Source organism: Puma concolor, chromosome D1 (genome assembly GCF_028749965.1).
Source record: "Puma concolor isolate L17-30 chromosome D1, mPumCon1.1.hap2, whole genome shotgun sequence".
Classification (NCBI taxonomy): Eukaryota; Metazoa; Chordata; class Mammalia; order Carnivora; family Felidae; genus Puma; species Puma concolor.
Window position 1 is genome coordinate 53,100,413 of NC_141676.1, and position 16,426 is coordinate 53,116,838.

At 36.1% G+C, this 16,426-nt stretch overlaps 1 protein-coding gene across 2 annotated transcripts in view; it reads left to right on the top strand.

The window, feature by feature from the left end:
* The first annotated feature begins 8,368 nt into the window (after positions 1–8,368).
* Positions 8,369–16,426, top strand: part of LOC147576692 (olfactory receptor 52L1) — a 455,531-nt gene continuing 447,473 nt past the window's right edge. The window contains exon 1 of one of the 2 annotated variants that reach the window (XM_086678141.1): positions 8,369–8,419. The gene's annotated coding sequence lies outside the window, so the exon portion shown is untranslated. The remainder of the gene's footprint in view (positions 8,420–16,426) is intronic. The other variant, XR_015241053.1, reaches the window with a different exon arrangement.

The window sequence follows — 16,426 nt, forward strand, 5'->3', positions numbered from 1 at the left end:
TTCTTCCTATCCAGGAGCATGGAATCTTTTTCCATTTTTTTGTGTCTTCTTCAGTGTCTGTTATAAGCTTTCTATAGTTTTCCGTGTATAGATTTTTCACCTCTTTGGTTAGATTTATTCCTAGGTATTTTATGGTTTTTGGTGCAACTGTAAATGGGATCGATTCCTTGATTTCTCTTTCTGTCACTTCATTGTTGGTGTATAGGAACGCAACCAATTTCTGTGCATTGATTTTATATCCTGCAACTTTGCTGAATTCATGAATCAATTCTAGCAGTTTTTTTGTGGAATCTTTTGGGTTTTCCATACAGAGTACCATGTCATCTGCGAAGAGTGAAAGTTTGACCTCCTCGTGGCCAATTTGGATGCCTTTTATTTCTTTGTGTTGTCTGATTGCGGAGGCTAAGACTTCCAATACTATGTTGAATAACAGTGGCAAGAGTGGACATCCCTGTGTTGTTCCTGACCTTAGGGGGAAAGCTGTCAGTTTTTCCCCATTGAGGATGATATTAGCGTTGGGTCATTCATATATGGCTTTTATGATCTCGAGGTATGCTGCTTCTATCCCAACTTTCTTGAGGGTTTTATCAAGAAAGGATGCTGTATTTTGTCAAATGCTTTCTCTGCATCTATTGAGAGGATCATATGGTTCTTGTCCTTTCTTTTATTGATATGATGAGTCATGTTAATTGTTTTGTGGATATTGAACCAGCCCTGCATCCCAGGTATAAATCCCACTTGGTCGTAGTGAATAATTTTTTTTTATGTATTATTGGATCTGGTTGGCTAATATCTTGTTGAGGATTTTTGCATCCCTGGTCATCGGGGAAATTGGTCTATAGTTCTTTTTAGTGGGGTCTCTGGTTTTGGAATCAAGGTAATGCTGGCTTCCTAGAAAGAGTTTGCAAGTTTTCCTTCCATTTCTATTTTTTGGAACAGTGTCAAGAGAATAGGTGTTAACTCTTCCTTAAATGTTTGGTAGAATTCCCCTGGAAAGCCATCTGGCCCTGGACTCTTGTGTTTTGACCGATTTTTTATTTCCTTACTGATTATGGGTCTGTTCAAATTTTCTATTTCTTCCTGTTTCAGTTTTGGTAGTGTATATGTTTCTAGGAATTTGTCCATTTCTTCCAGATTGCTCATTTTGTTGGCATATAGTTGTCATAATATTCTCTTATTATTGTTTTTATTTCTGTTGTGTTGGTTGTGATCTCTCCTGTTTCATTCTTGATTTTATTCATTTGGGTCCTTTCTTTTTTCTTTTTGATCAAAGCAGCTAGTGGTTTTATCAATTTTGTTAATTCTTTTAAAGAACCAGCATTCATCAATGGTTTCATTGATGTGTTCTACTGTTTTTTTTTTTTTTGGTTTTGATAGCATTAATTTCTGCTCTAATCTATATTATTTCCTGTCTTCTGCTGGTTTTGGGTTTTATTTGCTGTTCTTTTTCCAGCTCCTTAAGGCGTAAAGTTAGGTTGTGTATCTGAGATCTTTCTTCCTTCTTTAGGAAGGCCTGGATTGCTATATACTTTCCTCTTATGACCGCCTTTGCTGTGTCCCAGAGGTTTTGGGTTGTGGTGTCATCATTTTCATTGGCTACCATATACTTTTTAATTTCCTCTTTAACTTCTTGGTAAGCCCATTTGTTCTTTAGTAGGATGTTCTTCAGTCTCCTAAGTATTTGTTACCTTTCCAAATTTTTTCTTGTGGTTGATTTTGAGTTTCATAGCGCTGTGGTCTGAAAATATGCACAGTATGATCTCAATCTTTTTGTACTTACTTAGGGATGATTTGTGTCCCATTGTATGGTCTATTCTGGAGAACGTTACAGGTGCACTGGAGAAGAATGCGTATTCTGGTGCTTTAGGATGAAATGTTCTGAATATATCTGTTAAGTCCATCTGGTCCAGCGTGTCATTCAAAGCCATTGTTTCCTTGTTGATTTATTGATTAGATGATGTGTCCATTGCTGTGAGTGGGGTGTTGAAGTCTCCTACTTTTATGGTATTACTATCAATTAGTTTCTTTTATGTTTATGATTAATTGATTAATATATTTGGGTGCTGCCACCTTTGGTGCATAAATGTTTACAAGTGTTAGGTCTTCTTGGTGGATAGACCCCTTGATTATGATATAATGCCCTTCTGCATCTCTTGATACAGTCTTTATTTTAAAGCCTAGATCGTCTGATATAAGTATGGCTATTCCGGCTTTCTTTTGTTCACCATTAGCATGATAGATGGTTCTCCATCCCCTTATTTTAAATCTGAAGGTGTCTTTAGGTCTAAAGTGGGTCTCTTGTAAACAGCATATAGATGGATCTTGTTTTCTTATCCATTCTGTTACCCTATGTCTTTTGATTGGAGCATTGAGTCCATTGACATTTAGAGTGAGCACTGTAAGATATGAATTTATTGCCATTATGATGCTTGTAGAATTGGAATTTCTGGTGGTGTTTCTGGTCCTTTCTAATATTTGTTGCTTTTGGTATATATATATATATATATATATATATATATATATATATATATTCATCTTTTGTCCCCTCGGAGAGTCCCCCTTAAAATTTCTTGTAGGGCTGGTTTACTGGTCACAAACTCACTTACTTTTTGTTTGTCTGGGAAACTTTTTATCTCTCCTTCTATTTTGAATGACAGCCTTGCTGGATACAGAATTCTTGGCTGCGTATTTTTCTGATTCAGCACACTGAATATATCCTGCCACTCCTTTATGGCCTGCCAAGTTTCTGTGGATAGGTCTGCTGCAAACCTGATCTGTCTGCCCTTGTAGGTTAGGGACTTTTTTTTCTTGCTGCTTCATGATTCTCTCCTTGCCTGAGTATTTTGTGAATTTGACTATGATATGCCTTGTTGATGGTCGGCTTTTGTTGAATCTAATGGGGGTCCTCTGTGCTTCCTGGATTTTGATGTCTGTGTCTTTCCCCAGGTTAAGAAAGTTTTCTGCTATAACTTGCTCACATAACCCTTCTACCCCTATTTCTCTCTCTTCCTCTTCTGGGACCCTTATGATTCTGATGTTGTTCCTTTTTAATGTGTCACTTATTTCTCTAATTTTTAAATTGTGCTCTTTTGCCTTAATCTCCCTCTTTTTTTCTGCTTCATTATTCTCTAAAGTTTGTCCTCTATATCACTGATTCTCTGTTCTGCCTCATCTGCATCCATCCGTGATTGCAGCTCAGTTATAGCATTTTTCTGGCTATTTTTTACATCTTTTATCTCTGCAGAAAGGGAGTCTAACCTGTTTTCGACTCCAGCTAGTATTCTTATTATCGTGATTCTAAATTCTGGTTCAGACATCTTGCTTGTTTCTGTGTTGGTTAAATCCCTGGCTGTCGTTTCTTCGTGCTCTTTCTTTTGGGGTGAATTCCTTCATTTTGTCATTTTGAAGGGAGGAGAGGATTAATGAGGTAGAAAAACTGAAATTAAAAAAAAATTAAAATTAAAAAAATATTAAAATTAAAATTAAAAGCACACACACACACAAACTGAATAAATTATGCTAGTTCCTAGGTGTGTTTTGGTCTGGGTGTTGAAAGTGGTTTGACAGATTAGAGAAAAAAAGGGGGGGGGAGAAAAAAAAGAAATCGTTTGAGAATTTGAACAAATAAGTACACTGTAGTAGACTAAAATAAAATTATGGAAATAAAATAGTATTTGAAAAATTTACATAAAAGCAAAAAATATACTAATGAAAAATAAATAAAATTATTTTTAATAGAAATTGAAAATAAAAATGAAGTTTTTCTGTTTCTGCATTCAAGATAAAGAAAAATGAGAAAGAGAAAAAAAGAAAAAGAAAGAAAAGAAAAAAAGGAAATTGTTTGAAAAGGTGAATACACTGAAGTAGACTAAAATAAAATTATGGAAGTAAAATAGAATTTGAAAAAAATGTACATAAAGGTAAAAAATAAGTAATAAAAATTAAAGAAAAATATTTTTAATGAAAATTGAAAATAAAAATGAATTTTTTCCTCTTTCTGTATTCAAGAAAAAGAAGTGTAAAAGAGAAAAAACAAAAAAGGAAAGAAAGAAATTGAATAGATGAACGTGCTAACATATTGAAGTAGGACTGTAATTACTTCGTTTTCCCGTAGAAGTCAGTCTGTGTAGTGCTTTGTAGTCCATAAACTAAGCCGGCGACGAAACTTGTTTCTTGAAGACTGAAGTTGGCCCAGTTGGGCAGGGCTCAGTATAACAGCTTTGCTCTCCACTAGATGGCGCTGCTAGTCTAGTCGGGTGGATTTTGGCAGTGCTGGTAGGTGTGTATATGCATGCCGGGGAGAGGTGAAAATGGCACCACCCAGCTACCCAGTCTGTTTTCCCGGATCAGCTATTGTGCACCTGTCCTCTGTCTTCAGCTTTCATCCACTCCCTGCTTTTTCACTCTCTGTGACCAGGCCCTAGGCAGTACCTCTCTCCCAAGTTTTGTCTCAGATGCAGCTGTTTTCCCTGGCCCATTACTTCTGAAGGACTGCAGATTTGACCCACTCTGCCCCTCTGCAGGAGGGTCTCACTGAGCAATGGCCGAATGTCGGCAGCACCCAGGAACGCTTGCTGGACCCTGCTGCTGCCGGTGCCCCAAGGCTGTGACCAGGTGCCAGCCTGCCCCAGAAAAAGTTCGTGAGATGGTGTAGCAGCAGTGTTTCAGGGATTATGGATAATCAGAACACACATCTGGCACTAGGATTCATCCTTAACGACCTTGTGCCAGCACCAGCGAATGTGGCCATTTTCTGAGGTCTGCTGGGACCAGGTGGTTTCAACAGTGTCCACCAAAGTCCTTCCAGCAGTGGAACCACTTTTCCCTATGTGGTCTGAGAACCTCCCAGCCCCCACTCTGTTCCTGGGGATTTGCCCTTCCCACCAGAGCACCACCAGGTATCAAGCTGTGGAGTTGCAGCCTTTGCTCTCCCCTTGTTTACAGTCTTAATGGAATTTAAACCCTCTCCTTTCTCCTTTTTCCCTTTTTAGTTTAGTCCCTGTAGCTGTTTCCAATGTTCCACGTTCTCTCCAGCTGCTTTTGGGGTGGGGGTTCCTTTCCCATATTCTCCTCCCCTCCCCTGTCTCCATCCTCTCTCTGCCTGCAAAACCAGCTCCCTACTCTCCACGGCTTCTTGCTCCCAAAGTCACCTCTCTGCACCGCATACCTGCTGAATTCTGTGTTTCAGGCTGTGCAGATTGTTGTGTGAATCCTCCAGTCAGTTTTCTAGGTGTGTAGGATGGTTTAGTGTCGGTCTGGCTGTATTTCATGGATGCAAGACATACAAAAAACTTCCATGCTGTTCCACCATCTTGGCTCCCAGCCTGTGGTTTTAAGTCTTACATTTAAATCTTTAATCCACACTGAGTTGATTTTGTGTATTATTTAAGATAAGAGTCCAAGTTTATTCTTTTGCATCGGGATATCCAGTTTTCTCAATACCAATTATTGAAGTTCTTTTCTCAATTTGGCTTCTTGGCATCTTGAAGATTAGTTGACTGATATGTATGGGTTTTTTTCTAGGGTCTCTATTCTGTCCCATTGGTATGTGTATCTGTTTTTATGTCAGTACCCTACTGTTTGATTACTATAGCTGTAGCATTGTTCTTTTTCAAGATTGCTTTGGCTATTTATAGTTGTTTATGGTTTCATATGAACTTAGAATTGTTTTTTCTATTTCTGTGAAAAAATGCCATAGGAATTTTGATTGGGATGGAATTGACTCTGTAGATTGCTTTGGGCAGTATGGATATTTTAAAATATTAATTCTTCCAATCAATGAATGGGATATCTTTCCATTTCTTTGTGTTCTCTTCAATTTTTTACCAAGGTTTAATGGTTTTTAGTGTATAGATTTTTTACCTCCTTATTTAAATTTATTACTAAGTAGTTAATTCTTTTTGATGTAACTGCAAATAGGATTTTTTTCTTGATTTCTTTTCTGGATAGTTCACTGTTAGCATATAGAAATGCAACTGAGTTTTGTGTGTTGATTCTGTATCATGAAACTTTACTGAATCCATCTATTATTTTTATTGGTTTTTTTGGTGGAGTTTTTAGAATTTCCTATCTATAATATCATGCTATCTGCCAACAGAGACCATTTTACTTCTTCCTTTCTGATTCAGATTCAGATGATGTTTATTTCTTTTTCTTGCCTGATTGTTCTAGCAAGGATTTCCAGTACTATGTTGATCAGAAGTGGTCAGAGGAGGCACCTTGTCTTTCTTCTGATCTTAAAGGAAAAGCTTTCAGCTTTTCACTCCTGAGTATGATGTTAGCTGTGCCTAACATATATGGCCTTTATTATGTTGAGATACATTCCTTCTTTAAAATTTTTTTTAATGCTTATTTATTTTTGAGAAAGAGAGAGACAGTGTGAGCAGCAAGTGGTAGAGAGAGAAAGGAAGACACAGAATCTGAAGCAGGCTCCAGGCTCTGAGCTATCATCACAGAGCCTGACATGGGGCTTGAACTCATGAACCATGAGATCATGACCTGAGCTGAAGTTGGATGATTAACCAACTGAGTCACCTAGGTGCCCTGAGATACATTCCTTCTGTGTATAGTTTATTGAGAGGTTTTTTTTAACCATAAATGGATGTTGTTTTGTCAAATGCTTTTCCACATCTATTGAGATGATCATGATTTTTATCTTTCATTCTGTTCATGTGGTGTCTCATATTTATTGATTTGATATGTTGAAGCATCCTTGCATCCTAAGGGATTGATGCCACTTCATCATGTTGTATGATTTTTTAATGTGCTGTTGTATTTGGTTTGCTAGTATTTTGTTGAGCAGTTTTGGTATCTATATCAGGGATATTGGCCTATACTTCTTTTTTTCTTGTAATGTCCTTGTGTGATTTTGCTATCAGGGTAATGTTGAGCTTGTAAATGAGTTTGGAAGTGTTCCCTTCTCTTCAGTTTTTTCGAAGAGTTTGAGAAAGATTGGAATTTATTCTTCTATAAATGTTTGGTAGAATTCACCAGTGAAGTTATCTGATCCTGGTCTTTTCTTTGTTGGGAGTTTTGGTTACTGATTCAACCTCCTTACTCATTATTGGTCTGTTCAAATTTTCGATTTCTTCATGATTCAGTCTTGGTAGGTTGCATGTTTCTAGGAATCTATCCATTTTTTGTAGGTTATCCAACTTGATGGCATATAACTATTAATCATCCTTTGTATTTCTGTGGTATCAGTGGTAATAGATTCTGTGGGGTTTTTTTTCTTTCTTATTTTGTAGGCTCCTCTTCCATTTCTGATTTTATTGTTGAGTCTCTTCTCTTTTTTTCTGAATGTACCTAAGGGTTTGTCAGTTTTGTTTATCTTTACACAAAATAAACTCTTAGTTTTGTTGATCTTTTCTGTAGTTTTTCTGGTCTTTATTTCATTAATTTTTGCTCTAGTCTTTATTATTTCTGGTGACTTTGGCCTTAGTTGTTTTTCTAGTTCTTTGAGGTATAAATTCAGGTTGAGATTTTTTTTTTTTTTTTTGCTGCATCCTATAAGTTTTGCTACGTTGTGTTTTCATTCAATTTGTCCTAAGCCTTGAGTTGCTATGTTAACATTTGAAGGAATCATCTCCTCCAGTCTTTGCTGACTGGCTTCAGGAGAGAAAGATCTTCACCAGTCATCCTGGTGCAGAGATTCTAAAGGTCTCTAAGACCTTTTCTAATAAGGCTGCTCCATTTTTCTTGTTCCCTCTTGAGGAGAAATTCTTAGGATTGTGTGTCTTCTCTTGATCCCACCAAGCCAGGCAGGTTCTGAGAGCCTTGCACTATTTTCATTAGGGTGGTACCCTGAAGTGTTGTGCACCTTCTCCATACCAGGAGAGTCTAGTTGACTGCTGATATCTGTGTGCTGTGTGTGGACACACACACACCATCTGCAGAGGAGTGCAGTGTGCTGGCTATGGGGAGGAATCACGAAATGCTGGGGCACACACTGGCTACTTGGGGGTGTCCATAGGTGAAGTGTCCTTCAGGGTTTGTGGATGGGCTCTTGGTGGAGACTGTAAGCCAGTTAGGAGGAATTTTGGTTGAGATCCTTGTGTTGGTGGTCAAGAGCCCTTCTCCCTTTTCCCTGCTTGTACCTATCTCCAGACTATTCATCCAGGCTGGTCCCCTTAGTGTTCTGGAAGTGGGGTAAGACAGAAGTGTTCCTCTTGCGTAGTGTCCTACAAGGCTGGGGAAACTGTGTGCTGACTTCACTCTTTTCTGTTTTTGTGGGAGAGATTGCGAACTGAGGGGGGTCTCTCTTGGCACTGAGTTGTACTGTTTTGGGGAAGGAGTGATGTAATCAAAGTGAAACCATTCTTCTAATCCTATATAATGTCTTTATTCTAATTCTTTTCTTTTTCTTTTTTCCCCTCAGAGTGCTGGAAACTTTCGGTTGGATTCCTGGGCTTCCACAAAGGTATTTTTGTCTATGGGTGACTGTTAAAATTGGTGTTTCTGTGGGGGTTTGAGGGTTTAAATCTATTTTTTCACCATCTTGCTGTCATCACTAAATGGTATTGTATCTTTTTAAAAAAATTATTATTTTTTAAAATTTACATCCAAGTTAGTTAGCATATAGTGCAATAATGATTTCAGGAGTAGAATCCAGTGATTTATCCCCTACATATAACACCCAGTGCTCATCCCAACAAGTGTCCTCCTTAATGTCACTCACCCATTTAGCCCATCCCCCCACCCACACTCCCTCCAGCGACCCTCAGTTTGTTCTCTATATTTAACAGTGTCTTATGTTTTGTCCCCCTTCCTGTGTTTATATTATTTTTGCTTCCCTTCCCTTATGTTAATCTGTTTTGTATTGTAAAGTCCTCATTTGAGTGAAGTCATATGATATTTGTCTTTCTTTAATTTTGCTTAGCATAATATTCTCTAGTTCCATCTACATAGTTGCAAATGGCAAGATTCTATTCTTTTTGATTGCTGAGTAATACTCCAATGTTTGTGTGTGTTTGTGTGTGTATATGTATATATATATATATGTATGGCACATCTTCTTTATCCATTCATCCATCGATGGACATTTGGGCTCTTTCCATACTTTGGTTGTTGTTGATAGCACTGCTATAAACATTGGGGTGCATGTGCCCCTTCAAGGCAGCACACTTGTATCCTTTGGATAAATACCTACTAGTGCATTTGTGGGTCGTAGGGTCGTTCTATTTTTAATTTTTTGAGGAACCTCCATACTGTTTTCCAGAGTGGCTGCACCAGCTAGCATTCCCAGCAGTGCAAAAGGGTTCCTCTTTCTCTGCATCCTCGTCAACATCTGTCATTCCCTGAGTTGTTAATATTAGCCATTCTGACAGATGTGAGGTGGTATCTCATTGTGGTTTTGATTTGTATTTCCCTGATGATGAGTGATGTTGAGCATTTTTTCATGTATCTATTAGCCATCTGGATGTCTTCTTTGTAAAATTGTCTATTCATGTCTTTTGCCCGTTTCTTCACCGGATTGTTTTTTGGGTGCTGGTTTGGTAAGTTCTTTATAGATTTTGGATACCAACCCTTTATCTGACATGTCATTTGCATATATCTTCTCCCATTCTGTTGGTTGCCTTTTAGTTTTGCTGATTGTTTCCTTAGTTGTGCAGAAGTTTTTTATCTTGAAGAGGTCCCAATAACGGTATTGTATCTTTGCTTTTTGGTTTTCACATGTTTTTTTGTTAGCATGTAGAAATGTGATTGATTTTTGTGTGTTGATTTTGTGTTTTAAAATTTTGTTGAATTCACTTACTCATTCTAGGAATATATATATTTTTGTAGATTCTTTGGTATTTTATATGTATATAATAATGCTATCTGCAAACAGGGACAGTTGTGTTGTTGCTGCTGCTGCTGTTGTTGTTGTTATTATTATTATTTTGGTCTTATTTCGAGTATCACATGAATAAAATTGGTGAGAGTGGATATCTTTGCCACATTCCTGACCTACAGGGAAAATATTCAGTCTTCTAGCATTGATAAGATGTTAGTTGTCAATTTTTTGTACATATTCTTCATCATGTTGAGGATGTTCTCCTCTATTCCTGAGTTGCTAAGAGCTTTTATTATGAATGAGTATTGAGTTTTATAAAATGCTTTTTCCTATTTCACTTGATATGATTATTTGATTTTTCTTCTTTAGTCTGTTAACTTGCTGAATTACACTGCATAATTGTTGAATGTTGAACCAGCCTTGTATCCTGGGGGGAAAAAAACATCACTTGATTGTGGTATGTGTAATTTTAAAAATATATTGCTGGATTTGATTTGCTAATATTTTGTTGGGGAATTTTAAGAGATACTGATCTGTACTTTTTTTTTTTTTTCTACTGTCTTCATCTGTTTTTGATTCAGGGTAAAGCTTGCTTTATGAAATGAGTTGGGAAGTATCTTCTCCTTTATTTTCTGGAAAAGATTGTGTTAAGTTTGGTGTTAATTCTTCTTTAAAGTTGGTAGAATTTTGCAGTGCAACCATCTGGGCCTGGAAATTTTTTCAGAAGATTTTTAATTAAAAATTCAATATTGAAAAGAGTTAGGCATTGGTTAGTTTCTCCTAAATAGTCAAATTTGTGTACAGTTGTTCAGAATATTTCCTTATTATTTGTAAGTAATAACAGAATTTATAGTGATATATTCTCCATTTCATTCCTGATACTGGTGATTTTATCTTCAGTTTTTATCTTTGCCAGTTTTGCTAGAGGTTCATTAATTCTGTTGTTTTTAAGGAACCAGCTTTTTATTTCATTTATTTTTCTCATTTTCCAATTAATTAATTTATGCTCTAAACTTTGTTATTTCCTTCATTCTGTTTGCTTTGGGTTTATTTTCCTTTTCTTCTTCTAGTTTCTTGAGATAGAAACTAGATTCTTGATTTGAGAGCCTTCCTTTTTTTTTTTTTTTTTTAATGTAGGCATTTGATGCTATAGAAGTCCCTCTCATCCATTGATGGATGCATGGATTAAAAATGTGATATAAATACATACAATGGAATAATATTCAGTGTAAGAAAGAAGGAAATCTTGCCATTTGTGACAACATGGATGGACCTTGAGCGCATTATACTAAGTGAAATAAGTCAGAGAAAGACAAATACCTTATGATCTCACTGGTATGTGGAATCTGAAAAAACAAAACAAAACAACAAAACTGAGCTCATAGATACAGAGAACAGATTGGTAGTTGCCAGAGGTGGAGAATAGGGGAAGGGTGAAATGGGTGAAGGTGGTTAAAATGTACAAACTTCCAGTTCTAAAATAAATGTCTTGGGGGTATAATGTACAGTATAGTGATTATAGTTTACAGTACTGTATTATACATTTGAACATTGCTAAGAGATTGGACATATGTCAATTGTATCCAAATAAAAATGCAAAAAAATCCCTCTCAGCACTGATTTAGTAATATCCCACACATTTTGATATTTTATATTTTCATTTCCATTCAGTTCTGTGTTTTTAAAGAATTACTTTGATGACTTCCTATTCGACCCATAGTTTACTTAGAAGTGCGTTGTTTAATTTCAGGTAATTAGAGATGTTTCTGTTCTGTTACTGCCTTTCAGTTTGATCCCATTATGGTCAGAGAACATAATATATGTGATTTCAGTTCTTTTAATTTGACTGATATTTAGCCCCAATTTGTCCAATTTAATTTGGCTTTGTTTTTTCTACCTCTACTCAAGCTTACAATATTCCCTGGTCACGAAGAATAACTACTTATTCAGGGAGTATGTCATATTCTTTAATGACTCTTTTACATATTTTTCTTCCTTTGTCTTACATTTGTCTTGAACTCCTATTTTCCTTTCAAACACTTGGCTACTCAGTTCAAATATCTCTTCTTGTGATATGTTGTTCTCTAACTCTATGGGAAGTAATGGGTGTTTCCTGCCCTGTTTTACCACAGAGTTTTGTGTACATCTTCATTAAAGATTTACCAGATTGTTATCATTTTTGCTTGTAAATTATAGTCTTCCAATATTGTAAGATATTCCAGAGCAAGGACTACATATTATCTAAATTCTGTGACCAACACCCATACTCAATCCATGCTAGCAGTTCAAGTGTGTATGTGTGTGTTTTAATTATTTGATTGAACGAGTGAAAAAAATGAATCATATATTAATCAGGGTTCTCCAGAGAAAAGGAAACAATAGGATATATCTCTTTCTCTGTCTCTCTTCCTATCTGTTATCTACCTACCTATCTATCCATCCATCCATCCATCACCTATTTTTCTTTGTTTCTTTTTTTCTTTTTCTTTCTTTCTTTCTTTCTTTCTTTCTTTCTTTCTTTCTTTCTATCATCTATCATCATCATCATCTGTCTATAAGAGAAGATTTATTATTGGAATAGACTCACATGGCAATAGATGCTGAGAAGTTCTATGATCTGCCATCTTCAAGCTGAAGAATCAGGAAAGCCAGTGGTATAATTTAGTCTGAGTCCAAAAGCTTGAGAATTGGGTGGCTGATGGTGTAAGTCCTGATCTGAGCCCAGAAGCCTATGAACCTGGAGCACTGATGTCTGAGGGCAGGAGAAGATTGATGTCTCAGCTCAAGTGGGGAGAGTGAATTCACCCTTCCTCTGCCTTTTTGTTCTAATCGAGCCTTTATCTGGATTGGATAATACCCACATGCATTGCTGGGGGCAGGCTCTTTTATTTGGCCTATTGATTTAAATTTTAATGTCTTCCAGGTTTGCCCTCACAGACATACCAGAAGTAATGTTTTACCAGCTATCTGGGTATCGTTTAGGCAAGTCACATTGACATATAAAATTTAATAGCACACTTTTAAAATAATTTTTACACATTATTTTAGAGCTGTGTATTTTAAGTTTTTTAGGGAATGCTTAGAAATATAGAAAAATTTAATAAGGTGAAAATAGAGCCACTCTAATTGTAACAAAAGAAAACACCATCATTACTAATTTATAGTGTTTTATCTCCACCAATTTTCTTATGTAAACCAATAAATTCCAATGATGTAAGAATGCTTCCTTTTGGCATTTAAATAAATGATAATGTTGCTGTTATGTGGTGTTTAATTAAAAGAAAATATTAATGGCCCTGCAAATTCCATTTTCCTTAAAAAATAAAATCAAGTCCTCCAAAATTTAGTATATTTTTAAACTATTATCCTTAATATTTTTCATGTTTGCGACCCAGGGAACATTTTCTAGTTTTTACAATAAATAACAATATTAAGTAGGAAAATCACCCATTTCAATAGCATTGTTTTATAAATGGAAGCAACTCAAATAATGAGAACAAGTCAGTAGTCAATATTACTATGATATCACACATCCCTTGACTTAAATGCCTCACCACACACATTAAAGAGAACTTTAAGAAGAATAGCGTGGATTAACAATAAAGTTCAGTTGAATATACATATGTTTCCAAAACATAAACTTCAAAATTTTTATAATACAACTCTTGTACTCTTATAGAAAAATTAGAATGTAGGAATAAGCAAAAAATAAATAAACAACACTCCTAATATCACCTTTTAAGGAACTTACTCATTGTTAATATTTTCGTGTACATGTTCCCATGTTTCTAATATATGCCAGCTATATTAAAAAAAGACTGAACTATACATTTTGGTTTTTTTCAAGCATTTGTCCTAACTCTATATGTACAATTATGTACACATTGGAAATGATATATACTAGACATCTGACATGAAAAATTTTCCTGAGGTTTGTTTTATGGCTGAGGATAAGGTCTATCTTGGTAAATGTCGAAGGGTACTTGAAAAAAAAAATGTGTTCTATTGTTGTTGGGTGGATGTTCTATATACTTCGACCAGATCATGTTGACTGATTGTGTTGGTCAGTTTCCTATATCCTTGTTGACATTCTGTCTAGTAGTTCTAATAGTTGCCCAGATAGAACTTCAACACTGGGGAGGCTATTGAAGTTGCAAATTATAATTGAGTGTTTTCTGTTTCTCCTTTCAGTTCTTTCTGTTTTTGCTTCATGTCTTTTGAGGCTCTGTTGTTTGGTGTGTATATACTTAGGATCATTGTATCTTCCTGGTAAATTGATCCTTTTATCATTATGTAATGTATCTCTTTGTTACTAGTAATTTTCTTTGCTTTGAAGTCTACTTTATCTGATGTTAATATAGCCACTCCTGATTTTTTTTTTCTGATGAATGCTTGCATGATATATATTTATCCATCCTTTTATTTTCAACCTACCTACGTCATTGAATTTGAAGTGAAATTTTTGTAAACAGCATGTAGTTCTTTTTTTTTTTTTTTTTAAATCTATTCTCTGTATTTTAATTGATATATTTAGACCATTTACAGTTAAGGTAATTGTTCATTTGTTAGAGCTTAAGCCTACCATCTTATTATTTGTTTTCTCTTTGTTTCTTCTGTGTCTCATTTCTCTATTTCTGTTTTCTTTCCTTTCTGTGGGTTATTTGAACATTTTTAGGATTCCTTCTTGATATATTTGTGGGTTTTTGATTGTATGGTTTTGCCTGGTTTTCTTTGCGGTTGTTCCATTCACATGTATACATGTGACTCATAGTCCACTGGTATCAACTTTTTACCACTTTTAGTAAAGTTTGAAAACCACAGTTCCACTTAGATGTCTCTTTGCTCTTTCTACTTTTAAATATCATTATCTTAAGTATCAGATAATATTATAAGTTTTATTTTAACCATTGAATGTGAAATAAAAAACTATGAAAAGAAGAATTTATGCATATTTCTGCTCCTATCATTGCTCTTTGTTCCTGATGCTCCCCCCGCCAAATCCTTCTTTTGACAAATACAGATACACATGAAACTCACACTTCTCCATATGTAGAATATTTTCATCAAAGAAACTCCCTCTTCTTCATCCCACTCCAGAGGCAATCTTTCTGATTTATGTTACCACAGACTAGTTGTTGTCTGCTGTAGAACCTCTTATAAATGGAAGCATATAGTGTGTAGCCTTTGTATCTGGCTTCTCTCACTCAACATAATGATCTTGAGTTTGATTCGTATTAATGCATGTTTTAGTAGTTCATTTTAATTGCCGAATAGGATTCCATTGTATAAATATATCACAATTTGTTTATTCCATTCTTCTATTGATGGGCATTTGGGTTGTTCCTAGTTTTTGGCTACTATGATTAAAACTGCTATGAACATTTCTGTACAAGGATTTTGTGGATTTAAGATTTATTTCTCCTAGGTAAATCCCTCAAAGTTGGGTTGTTGATTGGGTTGTTATTTCCTTTTTTCCTTATGGGGCTCCTAGCAACTTTTTGCCCTGAAAGTTGCAAGATAAGTTGGGAAGAATTACTTTCCTCTCAGTAATATTAGAGTACTTTAATACTCTAATCAAGTGACCAAACTAAATTTTGGTTTTAATGGAGCAAACATTGTTTTAAAGTTTTTTTACTTATTGGGAGAGAGAGAGAGAAAGAGAATGAGTGGGGGAGGGGCAGAGAGAGAGGGAGGGAGAAGGAGAATCCCAAGCAGGCTCCATGCTCAGCATGTAGCCCAAGGTGAGGCTCGATCTCATGACCTGGAAATCACAATCTGACCTTATATCAAGAGTCAGAGGCTAGGGGCGCCTGGGTGGCGCAGTCGGTTAAGCGTCCGACTTCAGCCAGGTCACGATCTCGCGGTCCGTGAGTTCGAGCCCCGCGTCGGGCTCTGGGCTGATGGCTCAGAGCCTGGAGCCTGTTTCCGATTCTGTGTCTTCCTCTCTCTCTGCCCCTCCCCCGTTCATGCTCTGTCTCTCTCTGTCCCAAAAATAAATAAACGTTGAAAAAAAAAATTAAAAAAAAAAAAAAAAAAGAGTCAGAGGCTTAACTGACTGAGACACCCAGGTGCCCCAATGGTGTAAACATTTTAATCAATATTTAATTTATTCTGTTCTTTTTTCTTGAGTGATTGATCCTGTAGGGCTGGTTTCTTCAGAATTAGTCCTCTTAGCTCCCTTAATCAGTGTTTCTGGACTGAATCTGAACACTTTGACAAGTTCACTTGGGGACTTTGTCTTCTCTTCTTATCAGCTGCTTGGTGTCTGTAAACCTCTATCCTTTTATCTGCCAAATGGTTATAATAATAGCCCTTATCTCATTGGGTTGGTCTAAGAATTAAATGAGATACTTTATATCAAACCCTAACACAGTGACAGGGATGTAATGAGGGCACATCAAATGTTAGCTGTTAATTGTGTTACTATTTTATTGCTGGTATTTCTGTCTGTTCTTATGCTGTCTTCAAGTACTTTCTGTGCACTTTTTCTTCTGGAGTTACTAATTATCCCTAGAGTTAGTGTTCCCTGTTGGCATTAGGGGAAGAGTTTTCTTTTCTCCTTTGGTTCATTGACCCCATGCTTAATAATCCCAGGGGTGACTCTTGACACCTGCCTCCAGAAGAAGGAAGCATGTGTCTCAGTCTAAATAT